The sequence below is a fragment of the Mus caroli genome, unplaced genomic scaffold (assembly GCF_978045245.1).
Source record: "Mus caroli unplaced genomic scaffold, Mus_caroli_1 scaffold_14, whole genome shotgun sequence".
NCBI classification, from domain to species: Eukaryota; Metazoa; Chordata; class Mammalia; order Rodentia; family Muridae; genus Mus; species Mus caroli.
The window spans coordinates 1,657,895-1,680,948 of NW_028227269.1; the positions used below are offsets into that span (position 1 = coordinate 1,657,895).

General features: G+C 40.5%; 1 protein-coding gene and 1 long non-coding RNA gene across 2 annotated transcripts in view; one reads left to right on the forward strand and one right to left on the reverse strand.

The window, feature by feature from the left end:
• Positions 1-460: 460 nt before the first annotated feature.
• On the reverse strand, positions 461-22,932 carry LOC147001090 (uncharacterized). The gene is made up of 3 exons (XR_015045159.1): positions 22,816-22,932; positions 20,403-20,524; positions 461-1,271 (listed from the first exon to the last, which is right to left on the reverse strand). It is a non-coding gene; the product is annotated as an uncharacterized LOC147001090 (long non-coding RNA).
• Itsn2 (intersectin 2) overlaps positions 22,891-23,054 on the forward strand; it is a 122,570-nt gene continuing 122,406 nt past the window's right edge. The window contains exon 1 of the mRNA XM_085830183.1: positions 22,891-22,972. The gene's annotated coding sequence lies outside the window, so the exon portion shown is untranslated. The remainder of the gene's footprint in view (positions 22,973-23,054) is intronic.

Below are 23,054 nucleotides of genomic sequence, written 5' to 3' on the forward strand. Positions count from 1 at the left end.
AAATGTTTGGTAAAATACAAATCTCTCATGCCAGTCAAAATCTACCAAAGGTTTGGGAATGAGCTCTTTGAATGGGCAGTTTAAACATAATTCCAAAGAGAAATTATACGTAGATATTTATGTGGTGGTGTTTGTGTACAGTTGGTTTAATTTTACATACTTTTAAAGAAGGGAGTATTAGGGTGAGAAAAATGGCTCAACAGTTAAGAGTAGTAGCTGGGCGAGGCATGGTGCCTCACACCTTTAATCCCAGCACTTGGGAGGCAGAGGCAGGCAGATTTCTGAGTTCGAGGCCAGCCTGGTCTACAAAGTGAGTTCCAGGACAGCCAGGACTACACAGAGAAACCCTGTCTCGAAAAAAACCAAAACACCTCTGTGGGCACTGCTTACATGTGGTACACAGACATACATGCAGGCAAAACACTCATACATGTAAAATAATAATAATAATAATAATAATAATAATAATAATAATAATAATTTGTTTGTTTGTTTTGCTTTTGTCTGAAACAGGGTTTCTCTGTGTAGTACTGTCTGTCCTAGAACTTCTCTGTAAACCAAGCTTGTCTTGAACTCTGAGGTCTGCATTTGTCCGCCTCCTGAGCACTGGGATCAAAGGCGTGCCCCGCTATGCTCTGCATAAACCTTTCTTTTTTTCTTAAGGAACGATTTTCATTGGTTTCCCAGACTCAGTAAGAGACTGACATTACTCAATCAACCAATTTGAGAGTAATATATAGATAGGATAAAATAAGGCAGATAAGGGAGGCAGATATTAAAACCATATCCATGGATCTAGGTTGGACAGAGAAGGGTGTTAGGTTTATGGTCAGGGAGAAAGACTGGCAGGTGTACTGGGCTTATTGTGGATAAAATCCTGTCTGTTAGGTTTGATTACAGCATTGCCCTGCATAGTTTTAAATGAGGTATGGTTTGGAATAATGTCTTCAAGTAGTTCTCATACCTTAATATGTGTAAGAATTGTATCACTCCCAAGGTTGTTGGGCAGAAATCTTCAATTCAAACAAACACAGCAGGGTATTTTCTGCAGGTGGTACACTGGACACACTTGGAGAACCACTTGGTTTTTTGGTTTGGTTTGGTTTGGTTTTTTGGTTTTCTTTTTACTTGACAGAATATTCTGTTGGAGCTCACTGGAGTCTCCCTGGGTATAACAGCAAAGGATGGTTCAAAACAGTCTTGACTGCCCATGTAAGCAAGGACTGAGAAAACAGCGGCTCAAAGACGGTTCTAATCCTCTGAGAAGCTTCCTGAAGACAAAAAAAAAAAAAAAAAAAAAAAAGGAAACGCCGGTTTTTTGTTTTGTTTTGTTTTTCTGCAAAACAGCAACAAGGAGGCAAACACAGTTGGTTCTGTTCGTTCTGACCTGTAGGGGGAGTACAAGGATTGGCTTACACAAACACTCCTGCTCTGCAGTGTGGGTGGGGACAGATAGGGAGGTGCCCTGTTCAGGTCAAGGACACACAGAAGGTTTTATTGCTAAGGGCAGAGCTAAGAATGGAAGGCGCTAAGCAGTAAAACGCATTTGCTTAGCTGTGTAATGTCCTTTCCAGCTGTCTTCTGTGGTTACCTGGATTGGATTTGTTAAGGATTCTTAAAGAAAAAAAAAATCTGTCACTTGTTTTAAAACTAGGTAAATTATATTCTGAAGGACTACCATGAAGTTGTCTTGCAGTGGGTGAAGTAATCCACCTTAACTTTGAGCACAGTAAGGACAGGTACGTATGGGCAGCCTCTGAGAAGGAAGGGATAGAGAAGTTGAAGAATCACTAAGAAAAGACAGGGAGTTATTTTGTGGGGTGGGGGAGGTGCGTTAGAAACAGGGGTCTATCTATCTCTAATTAGCCCTGGCTGTCCTGTAGCTCACTAGGTGAGCAGGGTGGCCTCACGCTCACAGTGCTCTGCGTCTGTCAGCCTCTGGTGTGTACCACCATTCTGAGATTTTGGTTGCTATTTTACTAAAGGGATTTGATAGGACTTTTACTGAAGGAAGGTAAGGCCTTAAACACAAGGCTGGAAGATAAAGAATTGAATCAGATAAAACTGACTTAGTAAGATTCCTGCTAACCTGGGGTGGTCAGGCCTAACAACGGTCAAGACCCACTTTAGAAAAGGGGCAAAGGGGTCTAACTAAAATTTGGTGAGGGACACAGTCCTGCTAGGGCTGAAGGAGAAAGTGTTCTTTCCCTTTGGTTCTATTGACTGTTTTTCCTCAGAATATAATGAAAGTGTATCCCTGAGGGCAAAGGACTTCTCTATACAGACCTTAGTATTGAAATCCTGCTTAAAGTTGAAATAAATATTCAGGGTTCCAGGATGCAAACTTTCTTTCATAGATGACAACCTAGATGATACAAGCATTCCTGAATTTACAATGGGGCTATGTCATGTCAAAAATGTATTTAACATGATTAAGCTTCCAAACATCGTAGTTTAGAAACACAGCACACTCTAGAATAATGGCTGCTTGTCCTTGTGTGGCTGGCTCCCTTCTGATACCCAGGATTGTGAGGTGGTACCACACTGCACATATCTAGCCTGAGAAAACTTGAAGTACAGTTTCTGTTGAATGTTTATGGCTATTATACCATTTATTTATTTATTTATTTATTTAATACATAGAAGAATAGCTTCTTTATTTCATTACCTACATATGTGTTGGATTTATACTGGGTTTCTGTGTGAAATAAACATATATTAATTTTATACAAGCACCAATACATACAAAAAATAATCAAAGCAGAAAACCCCCACATTAAATCATTATAAATTTGGAGCTAGCTGTAAAATGTAAAATAAACATGGACATCCACATATATTCTGATTTAGAAAGTATGTGTTTAAAAACTGACTCTTTGGTTTATTATTATAGACCTATGAAATAAATTTAATTACATGCCCAAATTTAGCAAGACTCCCTAGAATGGGTCACAAACAAATTAAACCTGAAATACCTACAAGACTGCCCTGTGGGTACATTCCCTTTCGGTGTACGGGTAGAACAGGCCTGTTACCCAAGGACTGAAGGGCTCCTTTAAGAATGAGAAAGTCTCAAAAAGGTGAAATAACTTGTCTAAGACAAAAGTGCTGGAAAGGTAGAATCAGAAATTTAAATGAGGTCTAAAGGTGAACCTTCAAAACCTTTCCTATCATGTTACAAAGAAACACTTTAAACTTAAAATGAAATCATAGCAATGTTTTATAGCCCATTCCCCAGTGATATGCATTGAACTTATCAAAAGAACTTCCAAAGTCACTTTTTAAAATAAAGATTTCATACTTCTATTTCAAGCCTGGAACCATCATGACTAATTAGCCAGTACCAAAGGTCTGTGAGTCATGCCACCATTAAAACCACACTGCCTGTGCTGCCACTGTAATACGTTACCTGACTTTGGTGATTCAGCGCTGCCTCCTGGCCCCTGCTACCCTTTGCATTTAATTCATCCAACTGAGCAGCAGCATCTCTAACCCTAAGGTCTGGCATAAGCACAAGGCAAAGACAATGAAGCTCTTCAGATGTGCTGGTGCCCCTCTCGCCATTTTGCATCTTGTAAAATTAGTGAAGGCTGTGGAGGCCTTCCCATTGTGGAGGTTTAGGTTTTACACAAGGTACCCACTCTACCATTGAAACTTCCTTCAGCCTTAGAATCCCTTCATCAACACCAAGCAAAGGATATCAGGCACTTCCAACTTCTTTTTAGTAGGCCATCTTTGAAAAATGTTTTAGGCAACCCTTTCAAACAAACTTTTAACAACTTAAAAAAAACTGTAAGAGCTTCTATACTGAACTCTACTTACTGGGCACATATCAATAAACTCAGACTGATCTAGTTTCATCTTCCTTTCACCATTACTCCATACCTCTAAAATCCATTTCTACACATACTTCCCAGACTTCTGCTTGAATGAATTAGACAATTCATTAAATGGTGTAGTGCATCTCCTCATGGACTATACTGTCTACCTCCCTCTAGGCACCTGTTTGCCTTAAGTCTGGTTATATATACATTTAGAGGGATGTATACCACCAACCATTGGTGGGCCCTAGACATGGACATCAGTAGTGCCCTGCCAGGCATCTTCTTCAGAGAAAGTCACTGTTGGCTTAGCAGACAATGGAGGATTGGCTTCCTCAGGCAAAAGTAAAAAAGGTAATACTCCAGGCTCGCTCTCTCCTCTCTCTCTCTCTCTCTCTCTCTCTCTCTCTCTCTCTCTCTCTCTCTCTCTCTCTCTCTCTCTGTGTGTGTGTGTGTGTGTGTGCGTGCATAGAGTTCTTCCTCAGATGAGATAAATCTTTGAGAATCTGATGATCTTCCCATATATCTTATCCCGTGTTACAAGATCCCATTCTTTAATAATTCTCTGAGTTTAACTGTCATCACCCTGAGTGGGCCTTGAATTTTTGCTATAATTCAGCCCATCTTCCAGTGCAGGCCTCGGTTTGGTTTTCTGTCGTTTGAGCTCTGTGGCTGCCAGAGAGAAGCATCTTCCAGAGATTACTCACACACCTTTAGACTGTCCTTATGCATCTGGGACCTCTCAGTTTTATTACTGAGTCCATTATTCTCTTTAGTCATTCATCCTGAGATGCTAGAAGTTGGCTAATTTTATCAGATGTCTAATTATTTGCCGTTGTTAATTTATCCAGAGATGCTAGGCACAACCGACCAGCATCATTCTTTTCCTGAAAATTCTCAAAAGTTTTATGTATAGAGAACTAAACTTCTTGCTTCACAATAGGTGAGTCAGGGTAACCAAATGCATTTGTCTCCGTAGCTTTGTGAAATAGTTCATATGTGGGTTTTTAGTGCTCTCTAAGTTTCTAGGAAGGGCTTCAGTAACTGTAGGTGCAGTCAATTGGAAAGCGTGTTTCAGACACTTAAAAGTCCATCCGTATACTCCTGTTGCTATAGAACCACTCCTGATACCAAAAATCTGGATTAATCAGGGCTCCTTAGAGAAACAAGAGAAGTCAGTGCTCTTAACATCTGCTATCTTTCCAGCCCTTATGTTACGTTTTTACAAGGTTGGCTACAGGCCAAGCACGGCAGCACATGTCGGTGACCAAGCAAGGCAGCGCATGTCGGTGATCCTAGCACCCAGGAGGCTGAGCATCAGGTCATTCTGGGGCTACAGAACCAAGTCTAAGCCAGTCAGGGCTAAACCCCTCCTCTACCACTAAAAACAAGAAAAAGAAGGCCAGGCACGAGACTGCATTATGGTAAAACTCCATTTTTGTAAGAATATATATATATATATATATATATATATATATATATATATATATGTATATGTATATATATGTGTGTGTGTATGTGTGTATTTACACATATATACTAAAATTACTGAAATATTATATACACACACACACATATATGTATGTATACACACATGTGTGTATATATTATTTTGGTTATATATGTATGTATGTATGATTTCAAACATATTTTCCAGTTTCTGGGATTGAGCCCAAGCTTTTTCACTGCTAAACCAGTACTCTACCACTGGGCTATACCCTTAGTGTACCCTAAATTAGCATATAAAAAAATAGGTTAATGTGGGTGCATTTTTAAAAGCTGAACAATCTTGGATTATGTGGGGTTTTTTTTATTAATTACAAAATGAGGTTACAATTATAGAATGGACTTTAATGGTAAAGATATTTAGTGTAGATAAAACAACCACTACTGGGGCTAGCCTAGGCCCTGGGCTGCAAACCAGGGATGGAGAGGAACTAGATACAGTCTGCCTCTAGTAGAGTAAAAGACACATTCCTTCCTATAGCCTTCTTGTCTTTGAAACCCCACTCATCAGCCCACTTGATTAACCAAACTCACAGAGGTTGATGAACAAACTGGAGACTCAAGAGTCACCAGTCATCTTAGGGCAGCCTAGTGCCTCGTGCTCCATCTGCATTTTCTTCCTGTAAGGTGACCTACATAAAGAACCAATTTATGGGGCTGGAGAGATGGACTTAGTGACTAAAAGCACTGCTGCTTTGCAGAGGACTCAGTTTCAGTCTCTAGTGTTCACAAACACTTCTTTATAATTACCCATTTTATTTATTTGTTTGTTTCTTTGTTCTTTTGAGAGAGGGTTTTTTTTTGTTTTGTTTTGTTTTTTTTTTATTTTTTAGTTTTTCGAGACAGGGTTTCTCAGTGTAGCCCTGGCTGTCCTGGAAATCACTCTGTAGACCAAGCTGGCCTGGAACTCAGAAATCTGCCTGCCTCTGCCTCCCGAGTGCTGGGATTAAAGGCGTGCGCCACCACGCCCGACTGAGAGAGGGTTTCTTTCCTAGCTGTCCTGGAACTAGCTCTGTTGACCACCTTGACCTCAAACTCAGAGATCTACCTACCTCTGCCTCCCTAATGCTGGGAGGTGTACATCACTGCCTTTAATTCCCGTATTTGAGAGGCAGAGGCAGGCAGATCTCTGAGTTTGAGTTTGAAGCCAGCCTGGTCTACATAGTGAGTTCCAGGTCAGCCAGAACTACATGGTGAGACTGTGTCTCAAAAGTGAGGGTGGGGGGACTAAAGGCTAACTTCAAACTCAGAAATCTGTCTGCTTCTGCTTCCTAAGGGATTAAAGGCATACTACTTTTAGCTTAGAGATCCCAAAAGGTTTTAGAAACTATATGTAAGGGAAAGGAAAAGACCAAATATACATTTCATAACCCCACAAACACAGTGCTGAACTGTTTGAGATCATGCTTTTAGAAAAAGCACCCGATCATAGGATAAAAGGTGAGGAGGACACATCATCTGTCCCAACAACGGGAGTAACTGGAACCAGTCAGACCCAGTTCCTTCTGGTCTGTCTGAGCCGGTGCCCTGAGCAGACCTTGGGCACAAACTCCGCAAGGAGTCCCACAATACTCAGAGAAAGCTCTACTCCCAGGCACACTAACACACCCAGGATCCTGGGATTCTGGGATTCTAGGAGCTTGGTCACACCAGATCTCAGGGTCCCAGAGGCAGCTTGACTCCCAGGAGCTCAGACACACCCAGGATCTCAGGATCACAGGATCCCAGAATCACAGGATCCCAGAGACAGCTTGTTTCTGAGGAGTTCTGACACAACCAGGATCACAGGAAGGGCAGGCTCCAGTCAGCTATAGGCAGGGCAGGTAGCACTAGAGATAATCAGATGATGGGAGGCAAATGTAAGAATATAAGCGACAGAAACCAAGGTTACTTGGCATCATCAGAACCCAATTCTCCCACCATAGCAATCTTGGACACACCATCACACTAGAAAAGCAAGATTCAGATCTAAAATCACTTCTCATGATGATGATGATGATAGAGGACTTTAAGAAGGACATAAATAACTCCCTTAAAGAAATACAGAACACAGGTAAACAGCTAGAAGCCCTTAAAGAGGAAACACAAAAATCCCTTAAAGAATTACAGGAAAACACAAACAAACAGGTGAAGGAATTGAACAAAACCATCCAGGATCTAAAAATGGAACTAGAAACAATAAAGAAATCACAAAGGGAGACAACCCTGGAGTTAGAAAACCTAGGAAAGAGACCAGGAGTCATAGATGCAAGCATCACCAACAGAATACAAGAGATAGAAGAGAGACTTTCAGGTGCAGAAGATACCATAGAAAACAACAGTCAAAGAAAAATGCAAAAATCAAAAAGAAGAAGGAGGAGGAGGGGGGAGGGGGAGGAGGAGGAGGAGGAGGAGAAGGAGGAGAAGGAGAAGGAGAAGGAGAAGGAGAAGGAGAAGGAGAAGGAGAAGGAGAAGGAGAAGGAGAAGAAGAAGAAGAAGAAGAAGAAGAAGAAGAAGAAGAAGAAGAAGAAGAAGAAGAGAAAAGAAAAGGCAACAATCAAAAAGCTCCTAACCCAAAACATCCAGGAAATCTAGGACACAATGAAAAGACCAAATCTAAGGATAACAGGTATAGAAGAGAGTAAATATCTTCAACAAAATTATAGAAGAAGACCCTAACTTAAAGAAAGAGATGCCCATGAACATACAAGAAGCCTACAGAACTCCAAATAGACTGGAACAGAAAAGAAATTCCTCCTGACACATAATAATCAAAACACCAAATGCACTAAACAAAGAAAGAATTTTAAAAGCACTAAGGGAAAAAGGTCAAGTAACATATAAAGGCAGGCCTATCAGAATAGCACCAGACTTTTCACCAGAGACTATGAAAGCAAGAAGTTCCTGGGAAGATGTCATACAGACCCTAAGAGAACACAAATGCCAGCCCAGGCTACTATACCCAGCAAAACTCTCAATTACCATAAATGGAGAAAACAAGATATTCCATGGCAAAACCAAATTTACACAATATCTTTCCACAAATCCAGCCCTACAATGGATAATCAATGAAAAACACCAACACAAGGAGTGAAACTAAACCCTAGAAGAAGCAAGAAAGTAATCTTTCAACAAACCCACACAAACATAATTCCACCTCTTAAAAAAAGTAACAGAAAGTAACAATCACTTTTCCTTAATATCTCTTGATATGAAAATTAATGTTACCAACTGTACTGGCTATTTTTGTGTCAACTTGACACAGCTGGAGTTATCACAGAGAAAGGAGCTTCAGTTGAGGAAATGCCTCCATGAGATCCAACTGTAAGGCATTTTCTCAATTAGTGATCAAGGGGGAAAGGCCCCTTGTGGGTGGGACCATCTCTGGGCTGGTAGTCTTGGGTTCTATAAGAGAGTAGGCTGAGCAAGCCAGGGGAAGCAAGCCAGTAAAGAACATCCCTCCATGGCCTCTGCACTGGCTCCTGCTTTCTGACCTGCTTGAGTTCCAGTCCTGACTTCCTTTGGTGATGAACAGCAGTATGGAAGTGTAAGCCGAATAAACCCTTTCCTCCCCAACTTGCTTCTTGGTCATGATGTTTGTGCAGGAATAGAAACCCTGACTAAGACACCAACATATCCCAATTGATTGAAAATCAAAAATATTAGGAATTAGAAATTTGTTGGCTGTTATCCAGTGGTCTCTCTAATTTGGTAATTGGAGAAATAGGTCCAATATTGTACAATCCATATACACTTTCTGCTTGTTTGTTTGTGACAGTGTCTTGCTTACAACATAATGGTCTTGAAACCATGCTTTTCCTATCTCAGCTATTCTATTAGTAGGATTGTTTATTTGATGTTTTCACATTATACTATGGTTTTCAGAACAGCTTACATATTTCAAAATTATTTATGCAGCCAAAAGAAACATTGACAATTAACTTGGGAGGTGGCTTGTAAGAGAATAACAAAGTAAGACAGAATGCTTTGCTTGATATTTATAATTATTGCATCAATTTTGAAGAAGACTTTATAAGTTACTGTTATTCTGAGATGAATGCTTTTCAAAATCATCACAGTCACTGAATCAGAATTTTAGCCTCACCGAATGTCTGTGCCACCCCCCAAGAAGAATCATTCTTCATTGAAATAGTTGATGAATGACTTCATGGATAGACTATCTTAACACACACACACCATTTCTTAAATGAATGTAACCTGTTCCCTGTGGGCTGTGAATGAAGACAATCACTCAAGTCAAAGAGCTTTGACCATAGCAGGAAATCTGTATCCAAAAATCATGCTTACAATTCATTCCTTGGTGCAGCAGAACTGTCAACTCTTAGCTTAGTTACTATGAAGGTAAAACCCTTTGGTGATGCGAGGAACAGTGAAGTACAGCCTTGTTACAATGAACTCCAATGTCCAAAAATTGTTCTTATTTTGGGTTTATACCACAGTAAGAACCAAGATTTTAAGCTCTACTAGACACAAAACAAACAAACAAACAAACAAAAAGACTCTATCTATGTTCATTTAAAAAACTAATAGTGCTGATGAGATATCTGGCTTGGCAGTTAAGAACACTGACTGCTCTTCCGAAGGTCCTGAGTTCAAATCCCAGCAACCACATGGTGGCTCACAACCATCCATAAGGAGACCTGACGCCCTCTTCTAGAGTGTCTGATGACAGCTACAGTTTACTTACATATAATAAATAAATAATTAAAAAATAATAGTGATATATTATTTTAAAATATCATACAGTTAATATATTTGGAGTTATTTAAAATTTATACTGAGAAAAACATATGTATTTTCATTATTGCTGTATACAAGCATCTACATAAGTCTGCTCAATTGATTGTTGTTTTATATCAAACAACTTTTATAATGCTCATTTTTATTGTTACAATATTTTATAAATTTTAAGGAATATGATAAAATTAAAAAATCATTTTAGAATAGGAGAAAAAAAGAAAAAGCACTCAAACCAATATACTTCTATTTGCTTTATATTATACCCTAAATATTTACATCAGTTTACTCTGGTCTGAAGCTGTTGCATTTCTTCAAAATATTTTCTTGCCAATTATTATTCTGTAATTTTGTATTTGGGTAGTTTAAAGATTATCTTATTTTCTTACTTTTCTATTTTTAAAAAGCTGGTTGTAATGATGCACATCTTTAATTTTAGCAGTTGAGAGATAAAAGCAGGAAGAGCTCTGTGGGTTCAAGGCCACCCTGGTCTATACAATTAGGTCTAGGACATAATCAAATAGTGAGATCCTGACTCAAATAAAGAGTTCAAGCACAGCCGTTACTCTACAGTGAGATCATAGTGGCCTACATGAGGTCTTAGAAAAAGCCAGAGACATCTTCCACTCTCACAGGGCATCTTATTCATGCACTCACATGTTTATACATGCAATGCAATTTTCAAAAATTAGCAAAAGGCATTTTAACTTGGTGTGGGTAAATAATTAAATCTAGGACAGAGATGAAGAAGTTAGGAATGCCACACAAGACCTCCTGCAACTCCTCACTTACTTAGTCAGCATCACACGTGAGCCATACACGCATGCTCAGTTTCAGCACTGAGCCCAGCCTACAGGGCAGAAGATGCTGTGTGCAGCCGTCTCTGGAGGTGCCTGCTCTGCTTTTGCCGCTGCTACCTTTCCTGCCCAAAGCGTTGCTACTTAGAGCCCAAGTCCACACTTTCCCCAACGTTCTACAGTCCTGAAGAATGTGGTACAGATTATCTAAGAGACAAACAAAGGAACTAAAGATGTCCCTACCACAGCAGCGAAGCAAGGTGTGCCTCAGTGCAAGTGTATTTGCATGTGTACATACATGCCTGCACAGGCACATATATATGAAGTTGTTTGGAAGTTATTCCACACTTGAGCATTTAAAAGAACTGCTGTTGAAAGAGTCTTGATGTGAAGTTATAAAACAAACAATTTACAGAACTTACTGGATTTACTGATGTTAATTTTAAGACCTAATGTATTTCAAGATTTTGTTTTGTTTTGTTTTTAAAGATTTATTTATTATTATATGTAAGCACACTGTAGCTGTCTTCATACACTCCAGAAGAGGGTGTCAGATCTCATTACAGATGATTGTGAGCCACCATGTGGTTGCTGGGATTTGAACTCAGGACCTCTGAAAAAGTAGTCAGTGCTCTTAACTGCTGAGCCATCTCTCCAGCCCAAGATTTTGTTTTTTGATTTGTTTTTTTTAAAAAACTACAAACATGGGTGCTTTAAGTGTTTATAAACTCTAAACTTTAAATTTGACTTTTGTGAGGTTAGTTCTAGAATTTCTACTGCTCTTCCATTACAACCACACAGAATTCATGTTCATTACTTATGCATTACATATTTTAACATGTCTCAAGCACAGGATACATTTCTTTTTTTCTTTTTCTTTTTTCTTTCTTTTTTTTTTTTTTCCAAGACAGGGTTTCTCTGTGTAGACCTGGCTGTCCTGGAACTTACTTTGTAGACCAGGCTGGCCTCGAACTCAGAAATCCACCTGCCTCTGCCTCCTGAGTGCTGGGATTAAAGGTGTGCGCCACCACGCCTAGCTATGAGATACATTTCTGACTCCTTCTATGAAGCCATAAAGCATTTCACATCTCACTTTCAACAGACACCAAAATAGCTCTTAAAGTTAATTATACTTAGAGTCAGGGTTTTGTGCCAAACACCCAATGCCTAACCATTAATTATTATTTTCCAAGAATTGAAAGTACAGTAGAAGCTGTTTAAGTACATGTTAAAACCTGATCTCTGCCCCAAGGCTTACCCTATAAAACCAAATCAATTTAGATTACACAGTACATCAAATTAAAAACAAGGCTCAACTTGAAAGGCACAAAGTTCATGGACCTTTCTGTAAATCCCTAAGCAGTCACAAGTCTCAGCAGAGCTTGTTGGTATGAAGGTAGAATTTTGTGTTCCTGTTTAAATCTTCTAACAATTCCACTGCTCCTGTCCTCGGAGAGAACACTGACGTCAAGAGAATGCCACAGGAAACAGCTGTCCCACTCCGGGTACAAGGAAATGAAGTCAGCATACAAATTCTGTGTATCCAAGTATATTGTAGTACTGTTCTATTCACAACACCTAAGATGCAGTCTCAACCTCTAAACACATCAACAGATGAGTAGACCAAAAAAAAAAAAAAACAAAAAAAAAAAACAAAAAAAGGAAAATAGAAAAAAGAGCAGTATATGCATACAATGGAGAATTATCATCCATAAAGAAGAGAGATTGTCATTTGCAGCAAAATGGATAGATGGATCTGGAGGATATAATGTTAAGCAAAATAAACTAATTACATAGTGACATGGATCACACATTATCATTTGTGGAAACTTTAAAGTAAAATTAAAGTTGGGCCTACAAAATACCCCAGTGGGTAAAAGCTCTTGCTGTCCAAGTCTGATGACCCAGAACCCACAATGCAAAAAGGAACCCCCTCTCTAAACTTGTCCCCTAAATAAACATGAGCATGCATACACGCACACACACACACACACACAAGCACATTAATAATAATACTTAAAATACTTTTAAAAATACTTAAAAATATTTAAGGTAACCTGAAAGTATAACATTTCCAGGGCCTACAAAGGGTGCAGGGGAGAGGAGAGGGGGAGGGCAGATGGGGGCTGGATATGGTCAATGACTGCTGTAGTCATTTATGGAAAAATCATAGTTTATCTTATTAAATTTTACAATTAATATGTTTTAATAACAACAGAGCTGAGCCTTATGGTACGTACCTATAATCCCAGGCTCAGAATAATGTTATTAGTATTTATAGAAACAGAACTTGTTAAAAACAAATACCTAACAACAAAACACCAAACTAGTAACAAAAACACCTGGTTATTTGGATTAGAGAAGAAAATTGTTGAAACTTCCTTAGGGCCTCCAGTGAATTATTAACCTTGCTGAATTGCAGATAAAATTATTTTCTGTCACAATGCTTATTTTTCCAGTGTTCAGTACATTTACTGAACAGCTAATGGAGTCATAATTATTGTTGATTATTGCCATAGACTCTTCATTGAACCTATTGCCAGAACATAAAAGCCTATTACTAACTAAATTATTTTAGATAAGCAAATGGATTTCAAAAGAAAATCAATCCTTGTTTCTCGTAAGTTGATTATTGAGAAACAATACACAAACACCACATGATGGTTTTTAAAACACCCTTCTGCAGGCTGGAGAGCTTGTTCAGTGAGTAAGAGTCTAATCTGTTCTTCCAAGGGCCTGGAGCTCAGTTCCCAGCACCTATGTCACGTGGCTTACAATTGCATGCAACTCCAGCTCTTAGGTTTTTGAAAGCTCTTTTCTGGCCTCCGTGGACCACCCTCCCCCCAAAATCAATCAATCAATCAATCAATCAATCAATCAATCCATAAACAAATAAAGCATAGAACAACCTTTCATTAAGTGTATTATACAAAGAACCCCAGGCCTTTGGAAGAACAGATTAGGAGCCGGGCGTGGTGGCGCACGCCTTTAATCCCAGCACTCGGGAGGCAGAGGCAGGCGGATTTCTGAGTTCGAGGCCAGCCTGGTCTACAAAGTGAGTTCCAGGACAGCCAGAGCTACACAGAGAAACCCTCTCTCGAAAAACCAAAAACAACAACAACAACAACAAAAGAACAGATTAGGCTCTTCATCACCTAACAAGCTTGCCATACAACAAGCGAGGACCACTGTGCGGTACCCAGGTACTACGGTCCAGCTGAGTCGCTACATATACATGGGAAAGGCACAAGGGCTCTCCCTGGGCTCTCCTTATAGAGGCACTAATCTCATTTGCACTTAGATTACTTTAATCATCTCAGAAACTTCACCTCCTAAGACTATGGTTTAGGGGCTTAGGGTCTCAGCACACACATTTTGAAGGAATACAACATTCAGATCACAGATAAGAGAGTATGTGAATAGCTCATTGAATTATTACCAAAATGTAATTTTGTTATTTAACAAAAGTAATAAAAATGCTGCCCATCTGTGGATAGAAGAAAAATTTAAAAATTAAAATAATTATAATTAATAAAAGTTTAAATGTATATAAAATATAACTGAGGAGGGCACAGTGGAAGTAATATATTCTAATACTGCTATAGTAGATTAATAGAAACTACCAATAATTATTTTCATTCAATGATTAAGGTTTTGAGAATTAATTCTAAAAATAGGCACCAAAACAAGGAAATTAATCATTTTTCCTCCTCTGTGATAGTAGAAATAATAAGCTTGTAAAGAGGCAAGTTCTATTTATTCACTATTCATTTTTTATTTTTTTTATCTTTTAAAATTTTTTTTGTTAATTTTTTATTAGGTATTTTCCTCGTTTACATTTCCAATGCTATCACAAAAGTCCCCCATACCCACCCCCCCACTCCCCTACCCCCCACTCCCCCTTTTTGGCCCTGGCGTTCCCCTGTACTGGGGCATATAAAGTTTGCAAGTCCAATGGGCCTCTCTTTCCAGTGATGGCCGACTAGGCCTACTTTTGATACATATGCAGCTAGAGACAAGAGCTCCAGGGTACTGGTTAGTTCATAATGTTGTTCCACCTATAGGGTTGCAGATCCCTTTAGCTCCTTGGGTACTTTCTCTAGCTCCTCCATTGGGGGCCCTGTGATCCATCCAATAGCTGACTGTGAGCATCCACTTATGTGTTTGCACTATTCATTTTTTAGATAAGATACAAAGTAACGGATTTTATTATATCAGCTTCATACACATGGAAAGGTTTCCTTCAGCTCCGAGTTGTATAGGTTCCAGCTTATAGTCACTGGGTCTAATGGCAGCAGAAGGCTATGTGAGAAAGGAAATCTACTCACCTTGTGGTGACTGGGAAGGAAAGGGAAGACAGGAGAAGACTCCCATGACCCCTCTGAGGGTATCAGTGACCTAACTTTCTTCCACCATTTTCCTCTTCTTTTCAAATTGTTTCTATTTAGCAATTTCTGTTTGTTTTTGAGAGAAGATCTCATAAACTTATGACTAGCCTCAAACTCACTATGTGGTCATGAAAAATTCTGAACTCTTTTTTTTTTTTTTTTTTTTTTGGTTTTTCGAGACAGGGTTTCTCTGTGTAGCCCTGGCTGTCCTGGAACTCACTTTGTAGACCAGGCTGGCCTCGAACTCAGAAATCCGCCTGCCTCTGCCTCCCGAGTGCTGGGATTAGAGGTGTGCGCCACCACGCCCGGCCAATTCTGAACTCTTGATTCTCTTGTCTCTATAGTAATTCCTCCCAAAGTTCTGGGATTACTGGGTGGACCAACCACGCCCAGCTTCCACTTCTTACAAGTTCAAGCCATTAAAAAAAAAAAGTGCTTTTATGGGACATTTTATAGTTAAATGTTCATAATCTATATGTGCATATTTAGAAATGAAATGCTTGTTATTTATAATAAAAAAGTTAGAACCAGCTACTAACAAAAGACTCATTGGGTGAATTAGGAAGCTCCATTTAGAAGATAGTAAGATAATATACAGTTTTTAAGGATATAGAACACACACTATGGCTAAAAACAATCTAGTTATGTGTTTTAAGAAAAAATGGAAAAAAGCAGAAGAAAGTGCTTTTATTGAAGCTAAGTGTAAAATATAAATAAATGTTCCCCTGAAATTAAAAAATCTAAAAACAAAATCATGACAGACTATGATTATAGTACTTATAGATGTATGGGTTGCTCAAATGCTGGAGTTTCTCTGACATTCAAGTTTTCCATTTACGAGAATAACAAAAAGTTTACCCATTAAAGAATGGTTTTGAGGTTGAATCAATTTGCAAGTAGCCCATTTCTGCTCTTTTTTGATTTCCTCTATGGGTCTACTGAATTAGGCAGTTCTAAGCTGTAAGGACTAAAAAGGGCCCAATTGGAAGCATTCAACACAAAAGGAAGAAATTGTACTGTGATGGTTTGCCCAGGAAACTATTAGGAGGTGATGGCACTATTAGGAGGTATGGTGTGATCTTGTTGGAGTATGTGTCACTGTGGGTGTAGGCTTTAAGACCCTCGCCCTAGCTGCCCGGAAGTCAGTCTTCCACTAGCAGCCTTCAGATGAAAATATAGAACTCTCAGCTTTGTCTGCAGCAGGACTGCCTGGATGCTTCCACATTCCTGCCTTGATGATACTGGACTGAACCTGTGAACCTGTAAGCCAGCCCCAATTAAATGTTTCCTTATAAGACTTGCCTTGGTCATGGTGTCAGCTCACAGCAGTAAAACCCTAACTAACACAATTACCAAATATCCACATCATGGTCATTACCAGTCCCCTGAGCAGAAAAGTCCTGACCCAGCCCCTCCCACCCAGGCATGGTTAGAATCACATTGTTGATTCTACTTTGCAATGTAATTTCATATCTTCGATTTTGTTTTTATTAAATCAAGAAAGGGCAACTCTACAGGCCTATCTCTTTTTTCTTAAATATCAAAATGCATCCTCACGTTTACCCGTGGTTCCCCCTGCTACAGTGTTATGCTGGGACTACTTTGTGCCTATTCACCACAGCTCCTGGTTTTGTTCTATTTCCCTCGCTTCCTCTCCTTCCTTCCTGATAGTGTTTTGCAGTGTATCCAAGACTAGCCCCAAACGTGGGAACTTCTTATCTCAATCATTAAAGAGCTAGTAATAACACAGACATGTGTCACCCTTCTTCTCTCTCCTCCTCTGACTTCTTTTCTCCTCTCTTCTTCTCCTGCTTTTCTTTCTTTTTTTTTTATTACATATTTTCCTCAATTACATTTCCAATGCTATCCCAAAAGTCCCCCATAGCGCCCCCCCCCCACTTCCCTACCCACCCATTCCCATTCTTTTGGCCCTGGCATTCCCCTATATTGGGGCATATAAAGTTTGCAAGTCCAATGGGCCTCTCTTTCCATTGATGGCCAACTAGGTCATCTTTCGATACATATGCAGCTAGAGACAAGAGCTCCGGGGTTCTGGTTAGTACATCATGTTGTTCCAACAATAGGGTTGCAGATCCCTTTAGCTCCTTGGGTACTTTCTCTAGCTTCTCCATTGGGAGCCCTGTGATACATCCAATAGCTGACTGTGAGCATCCACTCCTGTGTTTGCTAGGCCCCTGCATAGTCTCACAAGAGACAGCTATATTTGGGTCCTTTCAGCAAAATCTTGCTAGTGTATGCAATGGTGTCCGCGTTTAGAAGCTGATTATGGGATGGATCCCTGGATACGGCAGTCTCTAAATGGTCCATCCTTTCATCACAGCTCCAAACTTTGTCTCTGTAACTCCTTCTATGGGTGTTTTGTTCCCAATTCTAAGAAGGGGCACAGTGTCCACATTTTGGTCTTCATTCTTCTTGAGTTTCATGCGTTTAGCAAATTGTATCTTATATCTTGGGTATCCTAAGTTTTGGGCTAAAAAATAGCCTGCTTTTCTTTCTTCTCTCCCCACTTCTTCCTCTTTGCCTGCATTTCCTTCTGAAACAGTCTGTGGTGTTTTAAATATGCTTGGCCCAGGGAGTGGCACTATTGGGAGGTGCGGCCTTGTTGAAGGAAGTGTGTCACTTTTGGCAGCTTTGAGACCCTTTTCCTAACTCCCTGGAAGCCAGTCTTCTCCTGTTTGTCTTCAGATGAAGATGAACTCAGCATCTCCAGCACCATGCCTGCCTGGAGGCCGCCATGCTTTTGCCATGGTGATAATGTACTGAGCCTCTGAACCTGCAAGCCAGATCCAATGAACTGTTGTCCTTTATAGGAGTTGCCTTGGCCGTGGTGGCTCCCTCAGCAATGGAAACCTAAGACACAGTCTTGCTGCATTACTCAGGCTGGCCTTGAACCCACTGTGTAGCCCAAACAAACCTTAAACTTCCCAAGCAGTTGGGATTACAGGAATGTACCTTGGGTCCAGCAGTTATCATTCTTAAGATTCATTTCAAGGCACTGTCTTATTTTTAAAAAGTGCTAACATTAGAAAGAAAAGTTTGTTTGGCCACTCTGGGTCTAGCAATGCCAAAGGATTTACTCCACTGCATGCTTAAAGTAAAACCTTGCTGCTCTCTGAATGCAGAACAGCAAGGCTTATGGTTTTTTTGTTTTTTGTTGTTTTTGTTTTTTAGGTAAAGGGGCAAAAGAAAATCTAAACTAGGCATGAGAAAATCCTCAAATATAAGGTACAGCCTGGTTTTGACCTCTCCTTTTTACAAGGCAATCCAGGTTAGATGATCACAAACAGAAACTCAGGAAACTGTAATGGAACACAGTTAGTATAAGATCCTGGGTTCCATCTGCAGCACCACAAAAATGAAAAAACTAAAGCGGTAGAAAATAAAAGTCCTACCCAGTGCAAAGGGCTATATTATTAGTTGGGTTATTATAAGAAGTCATCTGGCATCTAGTCTATCTGTAGACAGTAACAGTGACCTAAGCAGACAGCTGGGGATACATGCCAGCCTGGAACTGTGTCTGACTCTTGAATACACACTGGATTCCCATTCTCTGAGCTACACCTGCCAGACTGGAAGGCCCTGATGCGTCAGTCATGAATGAGCACACCCTGGTCAGAGCTTTCGGGCCTTTGGTTCCACCCTGCAGTGCTGGCACAGAACCAAGTCTGGGCTGGCTTCCCTCCCCAGCTTGCCTGGCACTGCCTTTCCAGTACCATCCGGATTTAAGCCAGCATCTCAAGTTATACATATACAACACCAGCAGCCACAACACCAGCAGCCTGAACGTGGTAACAGTCTGCCGATGCTACAGTTGGAGATTCCCCCTCCCACCCCCTTCTCTAAGTCATTCCTGTTTTCACTTGTTTCTACTCTACTCTATACTCTAAAAAGGGTCTGCAAGTCGAGTAGAGAAGCTAACCTGAAGATCAGCTTGTCCTGTTGATTGTGGCTATGAACTGGGAACATCTGAGGTTCTTAGTAACTTTTAATTTTGTAAAAACAAACAATCCAATTAGTGACATGACAAAGACATCTCAGGGAAGGCCTAGACCTCTTCGTGGGCCTTGAATCACTCATTATCCTGACCTACTTTTCATCACGTGTATAACCCTGTTATAATAGGTCAACCTCAACCTGGTTTCCTAGATTGATTTGACTTTAAATCTTCAAGCCTTAATCACTATTGTCAGTAGAAAGGGAAAACTTCACCTTTTATCCATTTCTCGGAAGAGAGACAATATAGGAGAAATGCCTAGGTTCCATTTTTTTCTTATAAGCCACTAAAATAGATGCCCTAGCTAACAGGGGACATGAGCAAGCTCCTACCAAAGAAAGACAAAAACAAAACAAAACAAAACAAAACAAAACAAAACAAACAAGCAAACAAAAAACCCCAAAGCGACTTTAAACAGGTCCATTTTCCCAGTACTCATGTCCTCAGATGTCCTGGGCATGGGGGGGTGGGGGTAGCAGAGCAGGGCTTTGGTGCTCTGCAGTGGAGCACAGTTCCACTGTTGGGACATATTTAATGAGGATACCAAACAGTTAAAGACTCATGTGAGAAGGAGGAGAGTGGCAGCTTAGCATTTACATTTGATTTAGCGTGTACTGTTATTACACAGGGCACATGGCTTTAGAGGTGGAAGTTAGAGAAAAACTTGTAGGTTCATTTTCTCCTTCCATCCTCGAGACCCAGAAAGCAAACTCAAGTCATAAGGAGTGGCAGTGGGTGCTTTTATCCACTGAGCCACTTCATTTATTTCAACCCATTCTTTTACATCCATGGATCTACATGCAAATATGAAAGCCAAGTAACATCTAAGTTTTCATATAAAATATAAAAATTTGTAGCAAATAGACCTGCACTATAGCTTTAAACACTAAAGAAAGTTATTTAAAGGGAATTATAAATGGAAACTCTGGTCCTTAGGAAAGAATGAAGAACACCAGAAGTAACAAATATCTGGACAAATCAGTATGGCTTCTGTTGGCCATAGCCTCTTAATTTCCTTATAAATTATTTATTTAAAACTAAGGTTACACATAGCGTTGCCATAGGCAGTCTATTAGTGGTAAAGGTCTTATGTAAAAGTCAAGCCCCAGGTTCACACAGTTTCCTATATAATATTTACCTTACAGTATGGTTGAAATCTGGATATTTTCCTTCCGTCTATTCTAGCCTGTCCTTACCATCATAGTCTTCTTTTGAAGACAGGCTGGGTATGTTTTTGGATGAAGAATGGGATCTATATGGCTGGAAGGAGCATGAAAGGACAAAAGCTTGTGGTTAGGGATCCCCATAGTAAAACCTTGGTTTATAGTAATAGCCTAAGACCCTATCCTAGATTTGGCAGAAAGGGAGAAATATGATATGCATAGTTTACTTCCTTGCTCCCTAAGCTTTTCACTCTACACCAATTACTAATCTCTTAGGGAATCGACAGAACGTCTCTGAATTAGGTAGGGCTTGTTATTCATCTACAGTCCATGCTAGAGGTGAACAAATGACAGTCAGATCTGGGAAATTCTGAGGGAATTCACAGGCCAGCCCATGAATGGAGGAATGACCTGGGACGGTTGCTCCATCACCTACCTGAATCACAAATTCCTAACGACTGAGGAGGGCGAGAATTCTGGGTGGAGAGAAATGACTGACTATTTCAGTGCTGAAGGTTTTGGTGGACACTGAGTGCCCTGGTATCTGGTTAGAGAAGACACAAGGAGAGAAGAAGGGTTCTGCAAGCCTAAGAACAAACAAAAACAAAAAACAAAAACAACAAAAAAGGACTGTTTTTGCATAAGTAAGGGAAGAAAGATCTAAAGGCAGCAAGAACATTTCTTGGGTTGCTTCTGTGTTTGCCAGCCTCCAAAATTCCATTTAGCTTGCTGAACAGAAAGAACTACTGTTAGCAAGGCCTGCCCAGGATCTGAGAATCCTTCATTTCTTTTCTTCCCTCATTACTTATATCCACTAAGTCCAGATTTATTCCAGAGTCACATATGCATGTACAAGGGAAGCTAGGCTAGAGGAGGTCCTCATACTCTACATTGTGACAGGATAGATTGATCTAAAGTTCTGAATAGAAACCTGAATTATCAGCACTTGGGAGACAAAGGCAGGCAGATCTCTGTGACTTTGAGGCCAGTCTGGTCTACAAAGAGAGTTCTAAGACAGCCAAGGCTATACAGAAACCATCCTCCCCCCCCCCCAAAAAAAACCCAAAACCAAACAAAAAAAAATCCCAAGTTGTTGACTTAGTGTTTGGGATACTGCAGGCAGACATACAGAACTCCAATTTCTGATAGCTTTGTAGTTTCTTCAAGGGAGGCCTTTAGATGCACCTGCACCCCAACTCCCTCCTCTCAAGGATCTAGCAACTTCAACAGAAAGAAGACAAGGGGAATGTTACCAGGTCCAGAACACCAACATGCAAGCAAGGGCTAATCGAAGAGTTAAGAAAACACTGCGAGAGCAAGAAAAGCCTGTTTATCACCATCAATGTTTGCTAAATTCCTCCTAAGAGTTGGTTGTCCAGTTCAGTTGGGCCTGAGCATCTCAGCAATCTCTTTCAAGTCAGACTTTCTATCTGCATCAGCCCCAACAGGGGTCAGTGAAGCCTGAGGTCATCTGATCTACACATATCTCTCACATTTCAATTGAAATCATAGGGATACTAATGTTTGAAAACATCCATTTATTTATGGGATTTTAAAAAAAACAATTTTTATATAGCCTAGACTGACCTCAAATTCACAATCCTTCTCACCAGTCAGACTGATTTGACTCTTTCTCTTGTGTGCAGGGATTACAGGCATGCACCAGTTTAGGTTATGAGTTTTGCATCTCAGTACAGTTCCTTCCATTGAATCTTAGACTCCCATTTTGCCCATTGGGGACCATCATTTCCTCATCCCAACCTTAAGAAAGCTTTTTTTTTTTTTTTTTTTTTTTTTTTTTTTTGTCCAGGGGGTGCTGTTGCCTCTGTCAAACAGCAGATAAAGAATGGTGATTTGAGTGAGGAGACCACAGAATAGAAATAAGTTCTAAGTATGAGTTTCTCCTATTAGATGGGTAAGGATGTTTAGCTTTTGCAAGTAGAAAAGTAAAAGTCCAGGACGAACTTCCTGTCTGTCATGAGTTTGCTCTTGTGTGTGAACAGAGGGATGCTTTTTCTCAGGCTCTCTCTTTCTCTCTCTCTCTCTCTCTCTCTCTCTCTCTCTCTCTCTCTCTCTCTGTGTGTGTGCGTGTGATGGTGAATGGACAGCTAACTCTTGGGTGTGGTAACATTCTTTAAGGGGGGTCCTTGAGAAGGATCTGCAGCAAAGGTGGAGGGAACTCCTTTGCACCTCTAACTTCCCCATTCTCAGGAAAGGCTTGCTCACATGTTAACGAAGAGACCTTCAGTGAATAAGAAGGTTCCAGAGTGAGAGACAGCAAGCTCCATGTGTGGTCCAACAGGGATGTCCTGGACATCTCTTGGCCCTTTCCAAAACCTTAGGGTCCAGTGTGGCAGGAAATGTCCCACCCAGTCTCCCGCAAGTCACCTCGAAGAGGAGGAGCCAGGTGGGGGGTCTTGGCAGCTCCTGGAAGGGCTGTCAGCCGCGGAGCTTCCGGACCTGGCGGGAGGAGAAGCACTTCGGCCCACGCCTTCCACGGTTCCGGGGGCGAGGAGGAGCGCCACGCTGTGTCACGCTCGCCACGGTGAGGAGTAGGTGTCCCGCGGCTAGGCGGGCGGGCCGTCACTGCCCGCCCGTCGCTCGCCTCCCCGCCCCCCGGCTTCCTG